The 13,370-nt window shown below is 43.1% G+C and overlaps 1 protein-coding gene across 14 annotated transcripts in view; it reads right to left on the bottom strand.

The window, feature by feature from the left end:
* TRAF3 (TNF receptor associated factor 3) overlaps nt 1-13,045 on the bottom strand; it is a 72,617-nt gene extending 59,572 nt beyond the window's left edge. For 4 of the 14 annotated variants that reach the window (XR_011141665.1, XR_011141664.1, XR_011141666.1 and 1 more), the window contains exons 1-3: nt 12,841-13,045; nt 12,400-12,546; nt 11,569-11,624 (exon numbers count right to left, since the gene is read on the bottom strand). The gene's annotated coding sequence lies outside the window, so the exon portion shown is untranslated. Of the gene's footprint in view, nt 1-2,347; nt 2,396-11,568; nt 11,625-11,840; nt 12,053-12,399; nt 12,550-12,840 lie in introns of those variants that run through there. The other 10 variants (XM_068947106.1, XM_068947108.1, XM_068947109.1 and 7 more) reach the window with 7 other exon arrangements.
* Nucleotides 13,046-13,370: the final 325 nt, after the last annotated feature.

Genomic DNA, 13,370 nt, shown 5'->3' with positions numbered 1-13,370 from the left:
GGCCAGCTGAAAACTCAAGAGACCAGTGAGTTACCCAAAACCAATCACTCCAGTCATAGTTCATTTTATTTTGAATTGTAATTCTGTTCTCCAAAACACTTGTAGGCCTTCCTAATTTGGTACCCACCTGCAAACATACTAAATTTATTCTCTTTTATCCTATCATTTAATTCACTGTTGAAAATTTGAAGCACAAATGACTTAATTTCTTTTGGCATTATTTGTTGTTACTTTCCACTAGTCAGCATGGACAGAGAAAATTTCCTCTTACTGCTCAAGCCCATATGAAAAACATTTTCTTGCTATCCTTCATCTCCCTTGCTAGTTAGATATTTTCATGCCTCAGATGCTCCATTTGTTCCCCTACAGGTCTATGTCATTCTGTAAAGATGTTACTCATCTTTAGCGCTGTCACCTAATTTGGTGCAATTTCTTATCAACTTTCAGATCCTTAGTAATGTACTAATTTAGCCAAAGTGGTCTGCGGCTATGCATCAGTGTAAAAAAAAGTACAAAACAATAATTCACACTTGTGCCCCAAAAACAGATAACTTCACTGAATTCCTCTTAGGTATCTAACATGCTTCCTATGGCATCTTTTCTACCAATATTTTGAATTTAAGTTACTGCCTTTATTTTGCTGTTCTTCCTCCCTTACTTCCTAAAAGTAATGAACTATCAGTTTGAGATGATCTTTCACAAGCTACCTTCTTCTTATATCTTCTTAACCAGTTCCTTCTTATCAGTAAGAATTAAATCACGATGAGTGTCCTCATTTTTTAATCAAGAGCTTTCCCCCAAACCAATAGGATCACATGTCATTTACTTGTTTCTCTAAAGAAGTCTATGCAAACAAAATCCTTCACTTTACTTCAAACCTCATGTTTCACTGTTTGGTTTTTTTGGTTGGTTGGTGGTTTTTTAAAGAAGAAACAAGTTTCACCATCCATTTTTGGTGGGTCCATCACAACCCTCCTTTTCTTCTATCATTCCCTAGTCCTCCCCCATTATCTTCTTTTCCTGAAAATAAACATACACACCCTTAATTCACCAGAATACCTGGCTGCCCTAACTGTGCCCTCTCAGATCGTCATTCCTTTGGGGTTCTTCCTTTAATGGCATTTTGGCCATAGGAAGAGTAGACGTTCCTCCATCTCGAATCTAAGCACAGTGCAATACAACGACAAACCCTGGAGTTTAGAAGTACCCAGTCTTAATTGCCAAGTCTTAAGCTGTAAACACAAAGGCAGTCTCCAAACCAGCTGAAAGTAGGGGTAGGAGGGAAAAGGCAAACACTAACAAAACCTAGCCTTAAGTATCTGCTAAGAGAGCCCAGAAACAAAAATATCATCATCCTTCTGTCTATAGGCCATCCCACGACAATGTTAGAATCAAGGCTTTCTATTCAAGGTGACCAAGCACGAGTTTCTTGCTGCTCTTTGCCTGCTAGAATCACTTCTACCTCTGTCTTTGGTTTCACTTAGAAAGCCAAATCATCTAACTGAGGAACAGCAAATTCATATTTGAATGAAGTCATATAATTGGATGACATCATAACCACTGTCTACTAATTGCCCCCTCAACAGCTATTATTAGCAAAATCATGAAACACCCAAGGTCATCTTCTCATTCTTCTGTCACACAACAGCTTGTCCATTTCTCCACTTATCACATAACTGATAATTTTCCCTCTTTGAGCTTTTCTGAAACAGATGACTGAGACCATCACAAAGAAAGCCATCCCTCTACCTTATTACTTCTAACTGCTAGATTTTGGGGGAACAGCCAGCACCTTTCAATCAAACATTTTAACCCTAAAACGTCTGAACAAAGGAAGCGAACAAAGATGTTGCAAAATTCTCAAATACTTTTCTCAGAACAGAAAGTTAGACATTGGGCAGCAGTACCTAACAGCTGATCACATAAGGTAAAAATCCACTGGTTGTTACAGCTTTAACAGGCTATTAAATGCAGGCCAAGTCAGTTAAGCTAGGCTTCCTGCTGCTGGATCCAAACATTATTTAAACTTTCCAATCCCAAAAAGTGGACTTTTGCTAAGCCATTTCCTCTAAACATCCTTCAGGAATGCTTCTGGATAAAATTCTTTCCAAAAGAAAAAAATCTGTTTCTTAAAGAAGATTTTGTCCCCTTCATTTCTCACTCAGTGCTATATAATATTACTAAACTTTTCTGTTAGCTGATCACAGTCATATTGATTTTTTAAATCTTGCTAAAAATATTTCTACCTGTACTGAGAGAAGGGCTGTGGCTTCATGAACCCAACCTAACTTCTGTCTTCCTAGACCACTGTCATTTTTTAAATGGAGTTCTTTCTTTTTCTACTTACAGCCCTGTGGTGTGAGAGCATTCAAGGATCTCAGCAACCGTGTCTTGTTCAACTTATTCATCGATGACCTGGAGGAAGGGACAGAGCGCACCCTCAGCAAGTTTGCTGATGATACTAAACTGGGGGGAGTGGCTGACACACCAGAAGGCTGCGCTGCCATGCAGAGGGACCTGGACAGGCTGGAGAGCTGGGCAGAGAGGAAACTCCTGCAGTTCAACCAAGGCAAGTGCAGGGTCCTGCCCCTGGGGAGGAATAACCCCATGCAGCAGTACAGGCTGGGGGTTGACCTGCTAGAAAGCAGCTCTGCAGGGGAGGACCTGGGAGTCCTGGTGGGCACCAAGTTGACCATGAGGCAGCAGTGTGCCCTTGTGGCCAAGAAGGCCAATGGTCTCCTGGGGTGCATTAGGCAGAGTGTTGTCAGCAAGTCAAGGAAGGTGATCCTCCCCCTCTTAGCCCTGGTGACGCCACATCTGGAATACTGTGTCCAGTTCTGGGCTCCCCAGTACAAGAGAGACACGGCACTCCTGGAGAGTCCAGGGAAGGGCTACAAAGATGATGAGGGGGCTGGAGCATCTCTCCTCAGAGAGCTGAGCCTGTTCAGTCTGGAGAAGAGAAGACAGAGGCGATCTCATCAATGTGTACAAGTATCTGAAGGGGATGAGGCCAGTCTCTTCTCTGTGGTGCCCAGTGACAGGACAAGAGGCAACGGGCAGAAACTGAACCACAGCAAGTTCCATCTGAACCTGAGGAAAAACTCCTTCACTGTGAGGATGACAGAGCACTGGAACAGGTTGCCCGGAGAGGTAGTGGAGTCTCCTTCGCTGGAGATATTCAAAAGCCGTCTGGATGTGATCCTGGGCAATATGCTCTAGAGGAGCCTGCTTGAGCAGGGAGGTTGGACTAGATGATCTCCAGAGGTCCCTTCCAACCTCAACCATTCTGTGATTCTTGCCATCTTTGAAGGAGTTCTAATAGCAAGAAGTATTTAACAAATACATTTGCTAACATGCATTTTTAATCAGTATGTATTTCAACTCTATTTAAATTTTATAGAGTGATTCAGGTACCAAATCATGGGGGTTTAAGCACCATTTTAGATGCCCCCAAAATACTCAAGACATGCACGCAGGACTGGCAGATTTGGGAGATTGCACATCCTTTTGGAGCAGCAACTGAAGAGCATGTAGGATTACCTAGGGCACTTAAAATTGTGCTAGGTGCCTATGTTTAGTCATCAGCTTTGTTTCCTTAAGTTTTGGGTTGTTTTTTTTTTCCCCATCATTAGCCAGTCGTGGCTCATGCTAGGGAATAGTTCAGAGTACTGCACTCTAAAAAGAAAAGCCAGGGGCCAGGGATCCACGGAAAGACAGGAACTCAAATGCTAGAGTCATGTGGGCATTACTACAGCAATGGTCAATCTAACCCATTTTGGGATTTTTAAATCAAGTATTTCTCGTTACTAAATTTGCTGCAGTGCCCTAATCAACATGATAGCAGTGTATAAAGGTAAGACAGACTCATCACTTAGATGAGAACTACAGTAAAAAAGGCAGCTGCTAAAACCTAAATCACTCATGCAAAAAGCAGAATATTTACTTCTTCCATAACTCCTATCAAGACAGGTTTTTTAGTACCTTATTCATTTCAAGCTGAAATGCAAAAATCTTTGCAAGTATCCCTGCCTTTAGAAAGTATTTTAATAAAGAGAAGTCCCTTAGAAAAAAAAAAATACAGCAGTAAAACATTTCTAGGCAGAAGCCTACTTCCATTAGGTATATAAACATTTCAATCCCAGCAGCACCATCTAATGGAGAGCTCACCAATTTTACCTTTGTTTCCCCGTGACAAACCTTTTATTTTAGATGTGTTAACAACGGATATTTTAAAATATTTTTATTTAATATTCTATAAAAGCAGATCTGCTACAAGATAAGGTAAATCTTTTCTCCACAGACAAACAACTATTTTTCACAGATATTACATTCACATACAGATTAAGTACAATAGGAAGTTTGCTTAACCAAGAGATAAGACTTTACTTAGAAATACTTTTTAAAAAAATTAGTTTAAAAAAAAAAGTAAAATGAAGTTTAAAAATGCAGCTACCTTATGCATGCTTAAGCTTTCCCTCCAAAATCAGAGATGCCAGTGTCTCCAAACTGTAAGGAATATGGACAAGTCTGAGCCTTAATCAAAGCAACAGAAGTCTCCAGCTACACTTTCTTAAAGAGAAATCAAGCATTTTGAAACATCTTGAAGGTTGCTCTTCTGCTGCACAATCTACTATGGGAAAGGGGCAGCAAATGATCAATAAGCATCAATAAAACATGCAGCAAAATGGCTGTTGGCAGCTTCCACTATTTACCTCAGTTACTGCATTTTCTCATCAAACCAAACATGACATGAGAGCATAACAGGTATGTATGAAATAGATTATAAGAGGAACTTTTTCCCTCACTGCATTTTCTCCTCCTTGTTCTCTGTACTGTTTGTTAAATCACAATGTTGCATGCAAACATTCCAACTACTATGAATATTTGCAATTAGCTCAGCATACGGACACTCTTGTTTTGGAATAACTGCCTTTTTACGTTTAGCTCAAAAGCCTTTCCAAGTCTGTCTGCCCTGTCTCATCACAGAGATTGAGAGCTCTTTTTTAAAAAAACAAACAAAAAACCAAACAAAAAAAAACAAACCCCCCCAAACTCTTAGCAAATAATTTAGCCAAGTTACAGCATTATACTTTGGATATATGTGCTAACAGTTTTATACACACCAAAAAGACAATTCCAGCCCTCTTCCTCACTTATTTTGGGAGAATCTCCTCAGCAAAAATATGCAGAATACAGGGAGGGGAGAAAGTGGTAGATACCAGTTTACCTGTCCCAAGTCTTTCTAAAAAACACACACGCATGCAACCAAGAGAGTAAATCCTCCCAAACTCCCTTAGAAGTTAAATATTTCAAAAAGGATTAGTTGGATACAAGTGAGGCGTTCAGGAACCTGTAAGAACAAAATAGCCAGATAAGGGGAACTTATGGGCCTAGGCACTGAAAAATAGCTGATGAATTATGACACACAAGTAACAATTAACTTGCTTTACTTTCCTAGAGATTGTCAAGAGTGTTCTTCTCCACGTGCTCCTAAAAAGTGTTAAAATGCCTTGCCATAGCACAGATTTTTTTTAAGAAAACTGCCAAACAGTAAGGGCAAGACAACATCAATATCCACTAGCAGAACTACAATACAGGATCTACTGGCACTTCCATTACACCTTCACACTACTAATGAGCAGCAAGGCATATTTATCACTGGTGTATTTACTAATCTGAAATAGAGCATGCTCAGGTTCTGTAGCTAGAAGCATGATTCAACTTCTGAAAGACAATAGAAAGATGGAGAAGATACCGCTAACTTCAAATTGTAATAGATATTATTAATTTCAAATAAAGCTTGCTCAAATCCTTTTTGAGGGTTCCCCCCCCCCCCTTCTCGAAATGCAGTTTCAGATGGCAACAGGAATATTATTGTATTGAGCAGATCCAAGACTGCTAGGGATCAAATCAGTAGTCTTAATTTACTTAGGTACTCAACTTCCTTCTACTCAAACTAATAGCCAAGTGGTGGCATTTTGAGACTATGTGGTTTTACAACCACAAGCACTTTACCTTTGGCATCTATTGAACCTAGAACTGGTATACTGGTCAGGTTCAATCACAACAGTAAAAATATTCTTAGGCAAAAGCGCAATGCTCCTCTCTCAAGGATGTTGTGCTGAAAAGAAAAGAGGACAGAGAAGATGACAGAATGCGAGAGCAAGCAAACGTAGATATAAAGATACACATCCTTTAGGCAATAGCAGGGTATACTGCAGACCCATCTTTAATGGCCTGGAGAAGTAATAGTCTATTAATTCATCTGGGAGAGGGTGGGAGAAGAAAATCAGGGAAACAAGCACCTACAGAGAGGTCAAAGAAAAGCAGGCTTGCAGATGAAAATTATTAGCCAGAGGTCCGAAAATAAGTACAAGCCTGGAAAACACAAGCATTTCTGGAGAAAACTGATATGCAGTCACTTTGCTCAAGTGCAAGGATGAGACCACCTCAGAACAGAAGTTAGCCCTCAATAACTTAAAGCTACATAAGATCCTGACTAACTGAAAGCAGTTCAGAACAAGATACTTTTGTGAGCCAGACAAAGCAGCTTGAGAAATTAAGAACATTTTTATTGTTTGACCAAACAGTAATTTAAGATGGGAGAGAAACAGATACTAATAGAATGCTCGTCTCTGTTGTGAAGAGCATATAATGCAGAAAGAGAATTCATTTAAGATGGCTCCAGGGAGATTAAAATTAGCAGAAGTTGAATGAAAAATTGAAGGCTATGTTTCCTATGCAAAATTAAGACTTAAATTGGTGGATTGTTAAATAGTCAGAAGCCACAGCATTCAAGGAAACTCTCTGTGGAAAGACAGTAAGAGGGGACAGTTAAACAAGTACCAGATACAATTCCATTACAAAAATTCCTAAAATTTGTCCTAATTCTCTCTCAAGCACATATACGAGCTTACAAAACAAATTCCATTCACATCGCCAAAACTGGGCTTATGAGCCAGGGCTTTGCTGTTAAAAAGTTATTTTAGGCACATGTATTGTGCGAGTAAGCTGGTTCTGTACAAAGGAAAAGATTTGTTACTGTTCTAAAACATCCAAAGTAGAAAGTTTGGAAGAAGTACAAGCATCAGAACAACTATCATTTTGACAAATTCTGTCGTGTATGCTTAGCTTCACATGGCACCACGTTCGCTGTACGCAACAACGGGAGAGCTGTCAAGCACATACTGTTTCCTGCCCCATGATGCTAACAGTGCAGAATGGTACAGCATTGTAGAGAAGACAGAACAGGATGCCTCCATACAGCACTTGCAATTCATTTCACTTATCGATGAATGACACTTGTACTGCTCTGTTGTATCTCAGCACCTTACCATTTTTAATGTCCTCAGATTGTCAAGAAAGTAGGAAAGTACCATTATTCCCATTTTACAGACCAGGAAAAGCTACAACCATGAGCCACGGGCCAGACTCATAAAAAGCAGTAACAGCATGACAGCTGTTCTCAGAACCCCCAACCAGCTACCACCCAACCCCCAAGGTACCTAAATATTGGTAAGCTGTTTTCCCAGCAGAGTCAAGATGTTTTCTATGCTTAAGAAAATGCCTGTCTCGACAAGGCTGCTCACCCCAGCAATCTCAATATCAAGTTCAAATGCACCAAAAAAAAAAAAAAAAGTAAGTAAAACACCACTGGGAAAAAAAAAAAAAAATCACCAGAATCTGTCTTTTCTCATCCTGTTAATTGTCCTAACCACTTGACTAAGACATCATGATCATGCTTCCTCCTGCCCCATTTCTCAGACACACTGAATTTTTGATTATTCCTGGCATAGCAGAAGAGTTTTAAGAGAAGGAAGTGACATTACCCTTAACTGGCCTGTGGCTTGATGATGAGAATACTCCCCAGGGAAGTAGAAAACTTGGATTGGAATCCCCCTTCTGCCCCGGGACCGGGTTTGATGTCACATCTTTCAGCATTGCAACATCAAAGCCCCTTGTTGGTTTGGCCCTAAGGGAATGACTTACATTCATCTATAGGAACAACAAACAGCACCCACGTCTCCTAGCTTTTACACCGATATCTTCAATGGACCGTCTTTTCTTTCTTCATAAATGTCAAAGCATTGTGGGAATGCAGTAGCAGCTACGAAGGCATTTCTTATCTTATAGTTGCATCTGCGACAAGCTTTTCAAGACAGACCAAATAAAATCAACTTGTTTTGCTAGATACCCAAGAAAGCCGTAGAAAATCATGGGACTTCAAGCTTATCTTGAGCGCGCTTATCTTACATTATATTCTGCAAGACATTTTCCTATTCATGTGGAAACCATGAAGACAGGCAAAAGCTCAGTATTACTCCAAATGTTAAACTTCCATAATTATGAGCTTCCATACAGACAACATTATAGCACTGAAAATGGAAGTTTTATGACTTTTTTCACTAATGTTTTTCTGAAACATTTGCTATGTTGATGCTATGTGAAAGGAAACATTTACTTCAGAGTGTTTAGGCTATACTACAGAATTATTAACAATTTTTTAATCATTGTAAATAATCCGCAGTATGTTTCCTTAATATATCAGAGAAATCTATTTCATAAATGACTACTTTATGACAGTATCAAAAATAGCGTTTCTGCTACGCCCAGTGCGCTTCCAACGCTAGCCACTTGTAAAATTCAAGTTTACTATCAAAGTACAACCCTGGCTAACAGTTCAAGCAAGGAGCCAGGAAGGAGGTTATCACACATCTCTAACAGCGACTTTCTCCATCTACAAACATGTTGAGACTTCCTTTCCCATGCTGCCATTTACTAGACAAAATTCAGAATGTGGAATTCTACCAAAATCACACTTTAACTCTGCATATACAGAGTAGAGCAGCGGGGAAGAATAATGGCATGGAAATCAAAGCCTTAACATTTTTGAGGGGTGGAGAGGATTAGCAACCTACTGCTGTTGTATATAATTTTAGAGACACTTGCCCTGTTAACCTAGTTACAAAGCCAACAAACAGTCAGTAGCAACTGAAGTCACAGTGGCAAAGATTTTGCATCAATGCCCAGTAGAAAAGATTACAAGGAGAAAAGAAGAAAAAAAAAAGCCTCACAGAGTAAACAAAAAAACACTTATATCACAGTTTCCAACATCAAATGACCTGTTGACTTATTTCCTCCCTAAGCTCTTAGGTCTTCTTGTTGTACAGTACTGTAAATCCTTACTGATTTAGTAACTTATTTTATTTTCTCCTCTTTCCTATTAGTACAGACCAAGAGGTCACCTCTTGCTACTTTGTCGATACATATCCACCTTCCATTGTAAGTTGTCTCTCCTCTCCTCCTAAATCTCTCATTCTTCTCTTTCTCTCATTAAGAAAAATAAAAGAGACAGAAAGAAGAAATACATTTATAAAGTGTTAAAACAAACTTTTACTGAGTTTCTCTACTGATCTATTAAGGTATGAGAGGATGGTCTTCAGCAGCTGGACACCAGTTATATTCTCTTTGCCAGCCTTCCACTGCTCTGGTTTCTGTGTCACCACATCACTGCACGTTAAGAAGTTCTAGATAAAAGCTAGCACAGCTACAGGGCTCTGATGCTACAATCACTCCTTTATTCTGCTGCAGGAACATACACAAGTCTCCCTCCCTTGGCTTCTTTTCCCCATCCCACATCTTGAAATCTCCAATTTCACTCCCCCCAACCACTTCTGGTGTTCCTGAGCCATAGGCGAAAAATGCCAGGAGGTTTCAAATACCAGTATCGCATTCAGAAAGTACCCACCCACAGCCATTAAGTAAAAAATTTAAGTCTTGGCAATTCTTAAAAGGAACCATGCACAAGAACACAGACATCTGAAACCAGTATGTAACGAGCAGCCTTCAGACTTCATAAGATTCAGCACCGTCAATTAAGAAACACTTCTATATCAAAAAAAAAAAAAAAGTGAAATCCAACTATTGCATCACCTAAGATACTAGAGCTCAAAATGTTGAATTATTCTTGCAATACCTATCCATACCAAGCCAATGTAGGATATAGGATTAGATTTAAGTCATTCCAACTTTTAAACTGCTTTAACTTTCATCTGCAGAACTATGATTGTTTACTTTCTAATGTATTTACATTCAGTAATTTAACAACAAAAATTAAAAATTAAGGTTTCTGGATTTTCTTATTTTTAGTTTTGTCATATATACTAACAGAAGAACCGGACTTGAGTATCAAAAAATATGTTCCTCTTCCCTCACTTAAACTTTTCACTATGGTCAAAAATAATTATAAAGATACAAAATACAGCAAGATATCAAAATCATTTAGAAGACAAACTCTACTAACATGGACTGGTAAGATTTCATACAGAACTTCTTGTTGCTGATGATAACTAACTACTGCCATCTTATACAGTTTTCCAAAATACCAAGAGTAAATATGCTAATACAATGACCAAATTCCCTGTGAATCCACACTGGAACTGCTTCTCAAAACTGGTATCAACTTAATTACAGGAGGACTTCAGGGAAGCCTAAAGACTGAGTCATTTAGCATCCTCTTTTTATTAGGATTAATTTGCCTTGCTATTGAATATGCTTTGCTTTTCTACATCCTAGATTCAGCTATTATTGGAAGCTTCTAATCAAGTCATATTTCAGTAAAACATCTAGTCATTTTCACTTTGGAACAAAGCAACTTTTCTAACATTATAGTGGTGTCTGCTTACAATGCCCAAACCCATGATACATCAATGTTTCCGTTATCAAGCTGTATTACAAGGGGTTTCCCAGTCCAACCATAAAAACTCTGATTCAGTCCAAACACTCAAGTATATTTTGTCTTAAACCAAGAACCTTCTCCCTAGGCACAATAAATACAACATTTACATCTACGTTACTCCATACACACTGAAAAGCGTACGGATTGCTATTTATATATGCCTTTAGCCAAAAGGCTCATTTTATAACATGTAACATACGTTGCCCTTTCATGTCTGTAGTCATAACTCTAATAACCAATGTAGCTATTAATCCCAACCTTCTACGCAAGTGAGGAGCTATCTTACATACAGATTTTTACTAGCTATTTCAAACCATACTGTTTCTTTTGTTCAAGCTCAATCCTGCTAATATGCATTCACATCATATACTAAAAAAAAAAAAAAATATCCCACACACAGGCTCCTTTTTGGTCTGTGAATGTAACTTCACATTAGCACATAATAATACTACGTGCGTTTACAGGAGAGCCTATAACGAAAAATACATGGTTCTAATGAAGAAATAAAATCACATGGAATATAAGATTCGGTTAGATCTCAACAGTCTAGAAAAGTCACTGACCCAAAGACACTGCAAGTTTCAAATTCCATCATTAGAAATTCCCAGATTTTCCCACTACAGAAACATGAAAAGATGAAAAAAAGGTCCTAATACCTATCAGAGATCCATATAAAGATACACATAGTGTCCTTCATGTCACACACACTTGGATTGGCTGGAATGAGGGTACGCCTCTTAGCATTAATACAATTTCTCTTCTTCTCCAGCAAGCAATTCAGATCTTAGACACTTTTAAGATACAAATAATTCAAGATGCAAATGCCTTACCTTCCTATTTTACAAGCCACTGCAGTTCTCAGATTATGAGTCAGTCATAGGTCCATCTGCAGAGGAATGATTCAGTATAAACTTTTAAACACTCCTCTTTTTCTAACCTACAACATAATTAGTCTAACATATCAAAACGCCATGCAACAAATAGTACAGAAAACTGACTGGGGAAAAATATATATATATATTATTTGCACCCGCCAGACAGATAGGCTAGTAACGCAAGGCCATAGTAGGCACATTTTACAAAAACATAACTCCTTCCGCACCGGTTAGGGGCAGCTCTGTAAAAACAGCGAAGGATTTTCTCCGGGGGAGCCAGGCGAAGTCCACACTGCATCGGAGCTGCCTCCTCCCCGAGCGGCCGCCCCCCAGCACACGCGTATCAACCGCGGCCAGCAGAGAGCCGGTGCCGGTGCCGCCGCAGAGGGCGGCCTCGGCAGGCGCCAAGTTGCGGGGGCCCCGCGCTCGGCACCCAGGGGCAGCGCGGAGCGGCGCGGCGCGGCGGCTGCCGGCAGTGCCCCTTTAAAGGCCGTCGGCCCGCCCCCAGCACTGCATTTGGAGGGAGCCAGGAGCGGAGCGAGGCTTCTGCATTCAAACGACACATCAAACGCCCGCAAGCGCCGCCGCGCCGCCCGCCCGCCCGCTCCCGCACGGCTCGGCGCCGCCAGGCCAGGCCAGGCTAGGCGCGCTCCGGCCTGCCGTTGGGGCGCTTCTCCGCCGCCCCCCGACACGCAGCCCCGGACACCTCAAGGGGGGTGGAGAAAAAAAAAGAAGAGGGGGGTAGAAAAGAGGGAGGCAAAAAATAAATAAGTGAAAAGGCGGCACCTGCAAAACCCTGGAGTATGAGTGTGTCCGGGCAGGCAGAGTCCACGCAGCCGCCGCCGCCACCGCCTGAGGCTGATCTGTGCCCGGGCACCAGCCGCCGCCAAGGTCCCGGCAACAGGCTGCGGGCGAAGCGCGCTCGGCCCCTGCCTGCTGGCAGATGCCTCGTATCAGCGCCGCGCCGCGCCGCCGCCGCCTTCCCCCGCCGGCCAGACCCGCGCCGGCTCCGCGGGCGCAGCCGCCTCCCCCCCTCCCCCGGCTCTCGCCGCCCGCCCAGCCCCGTCCCTCTACCCAAGGCGCCCGCGCTCGGGCAGACGAGCCCGGGTGGGCGCCGCAGCCCTGCGGCGGAACAGCCGCCAGCCGCCGCCACGGCGGCCGGTGAAGCCGTCCCCCCCCGCCGCCGCCGCCGCCACCCGCCGCGCCGAGCCGCCGCGGACGCCCTACCTGCGAGCGTGTGAGGGGAGGGGGGCGGCGGGCAGCAGCTGGAGCCCGGCGAAAGCGACCGCCAGCCCGACGGAAAGTCCCTGCCGCTCTGCGCCGTCTCCCCCCGCCCCGCACTTCCTCTCCCGCCCGCTCAGGCTGGAAATCCCCGGCGAAGCCCGCTGCTCTCCCGGCTCCTCCTCACACACCGAGGGGCGGGGCCGGCCGAGCCGCTCAGCGCGCAGGCGGCGGCCGGGGGGGCCGGGCCTGCCCTACCCGCCTGCCCCGGCTGCACCTGATGCCGCCGCTACCCCTCACTCCCTCCCCCCCGCCGCCCCGGCCGCCGCGGGCCACAGCCGGGGAGAGGGTACCCTTCTCGGCCCCGCGCTCCCCTCCCGGCCCACGGAGCCTGTCCGGCCCTCCGCCGGGCAAGGGGAAGGGAAGGGGGAGCGGGGTGGGCTGCGAGGAGCCGGGCGCCCCGCCGGGGGCTGGGGGCGGTGCCGGCGAGCGGCGCTGGGGGGGGGGGGGGGGCTGGGGCTCGGCCCGCGGGCGGC

This window comes from Struthio camelus, chromosome 5, assembly GCF_040807025.1.
Source record: "Struthio camelus isolate bStrCam1 chromosome 5, bStrCam1.hap1, whole genome shotgun sequence".
Lineage (NCBI taxonomy): Eukaryota > Metazoa > Chordata > Aves > Struthioniformes > Struthionidae > Struthio > Struthio camelus.
This window is presented reverse-complemented; position numbering and strand designations above follow the sequence as displayed.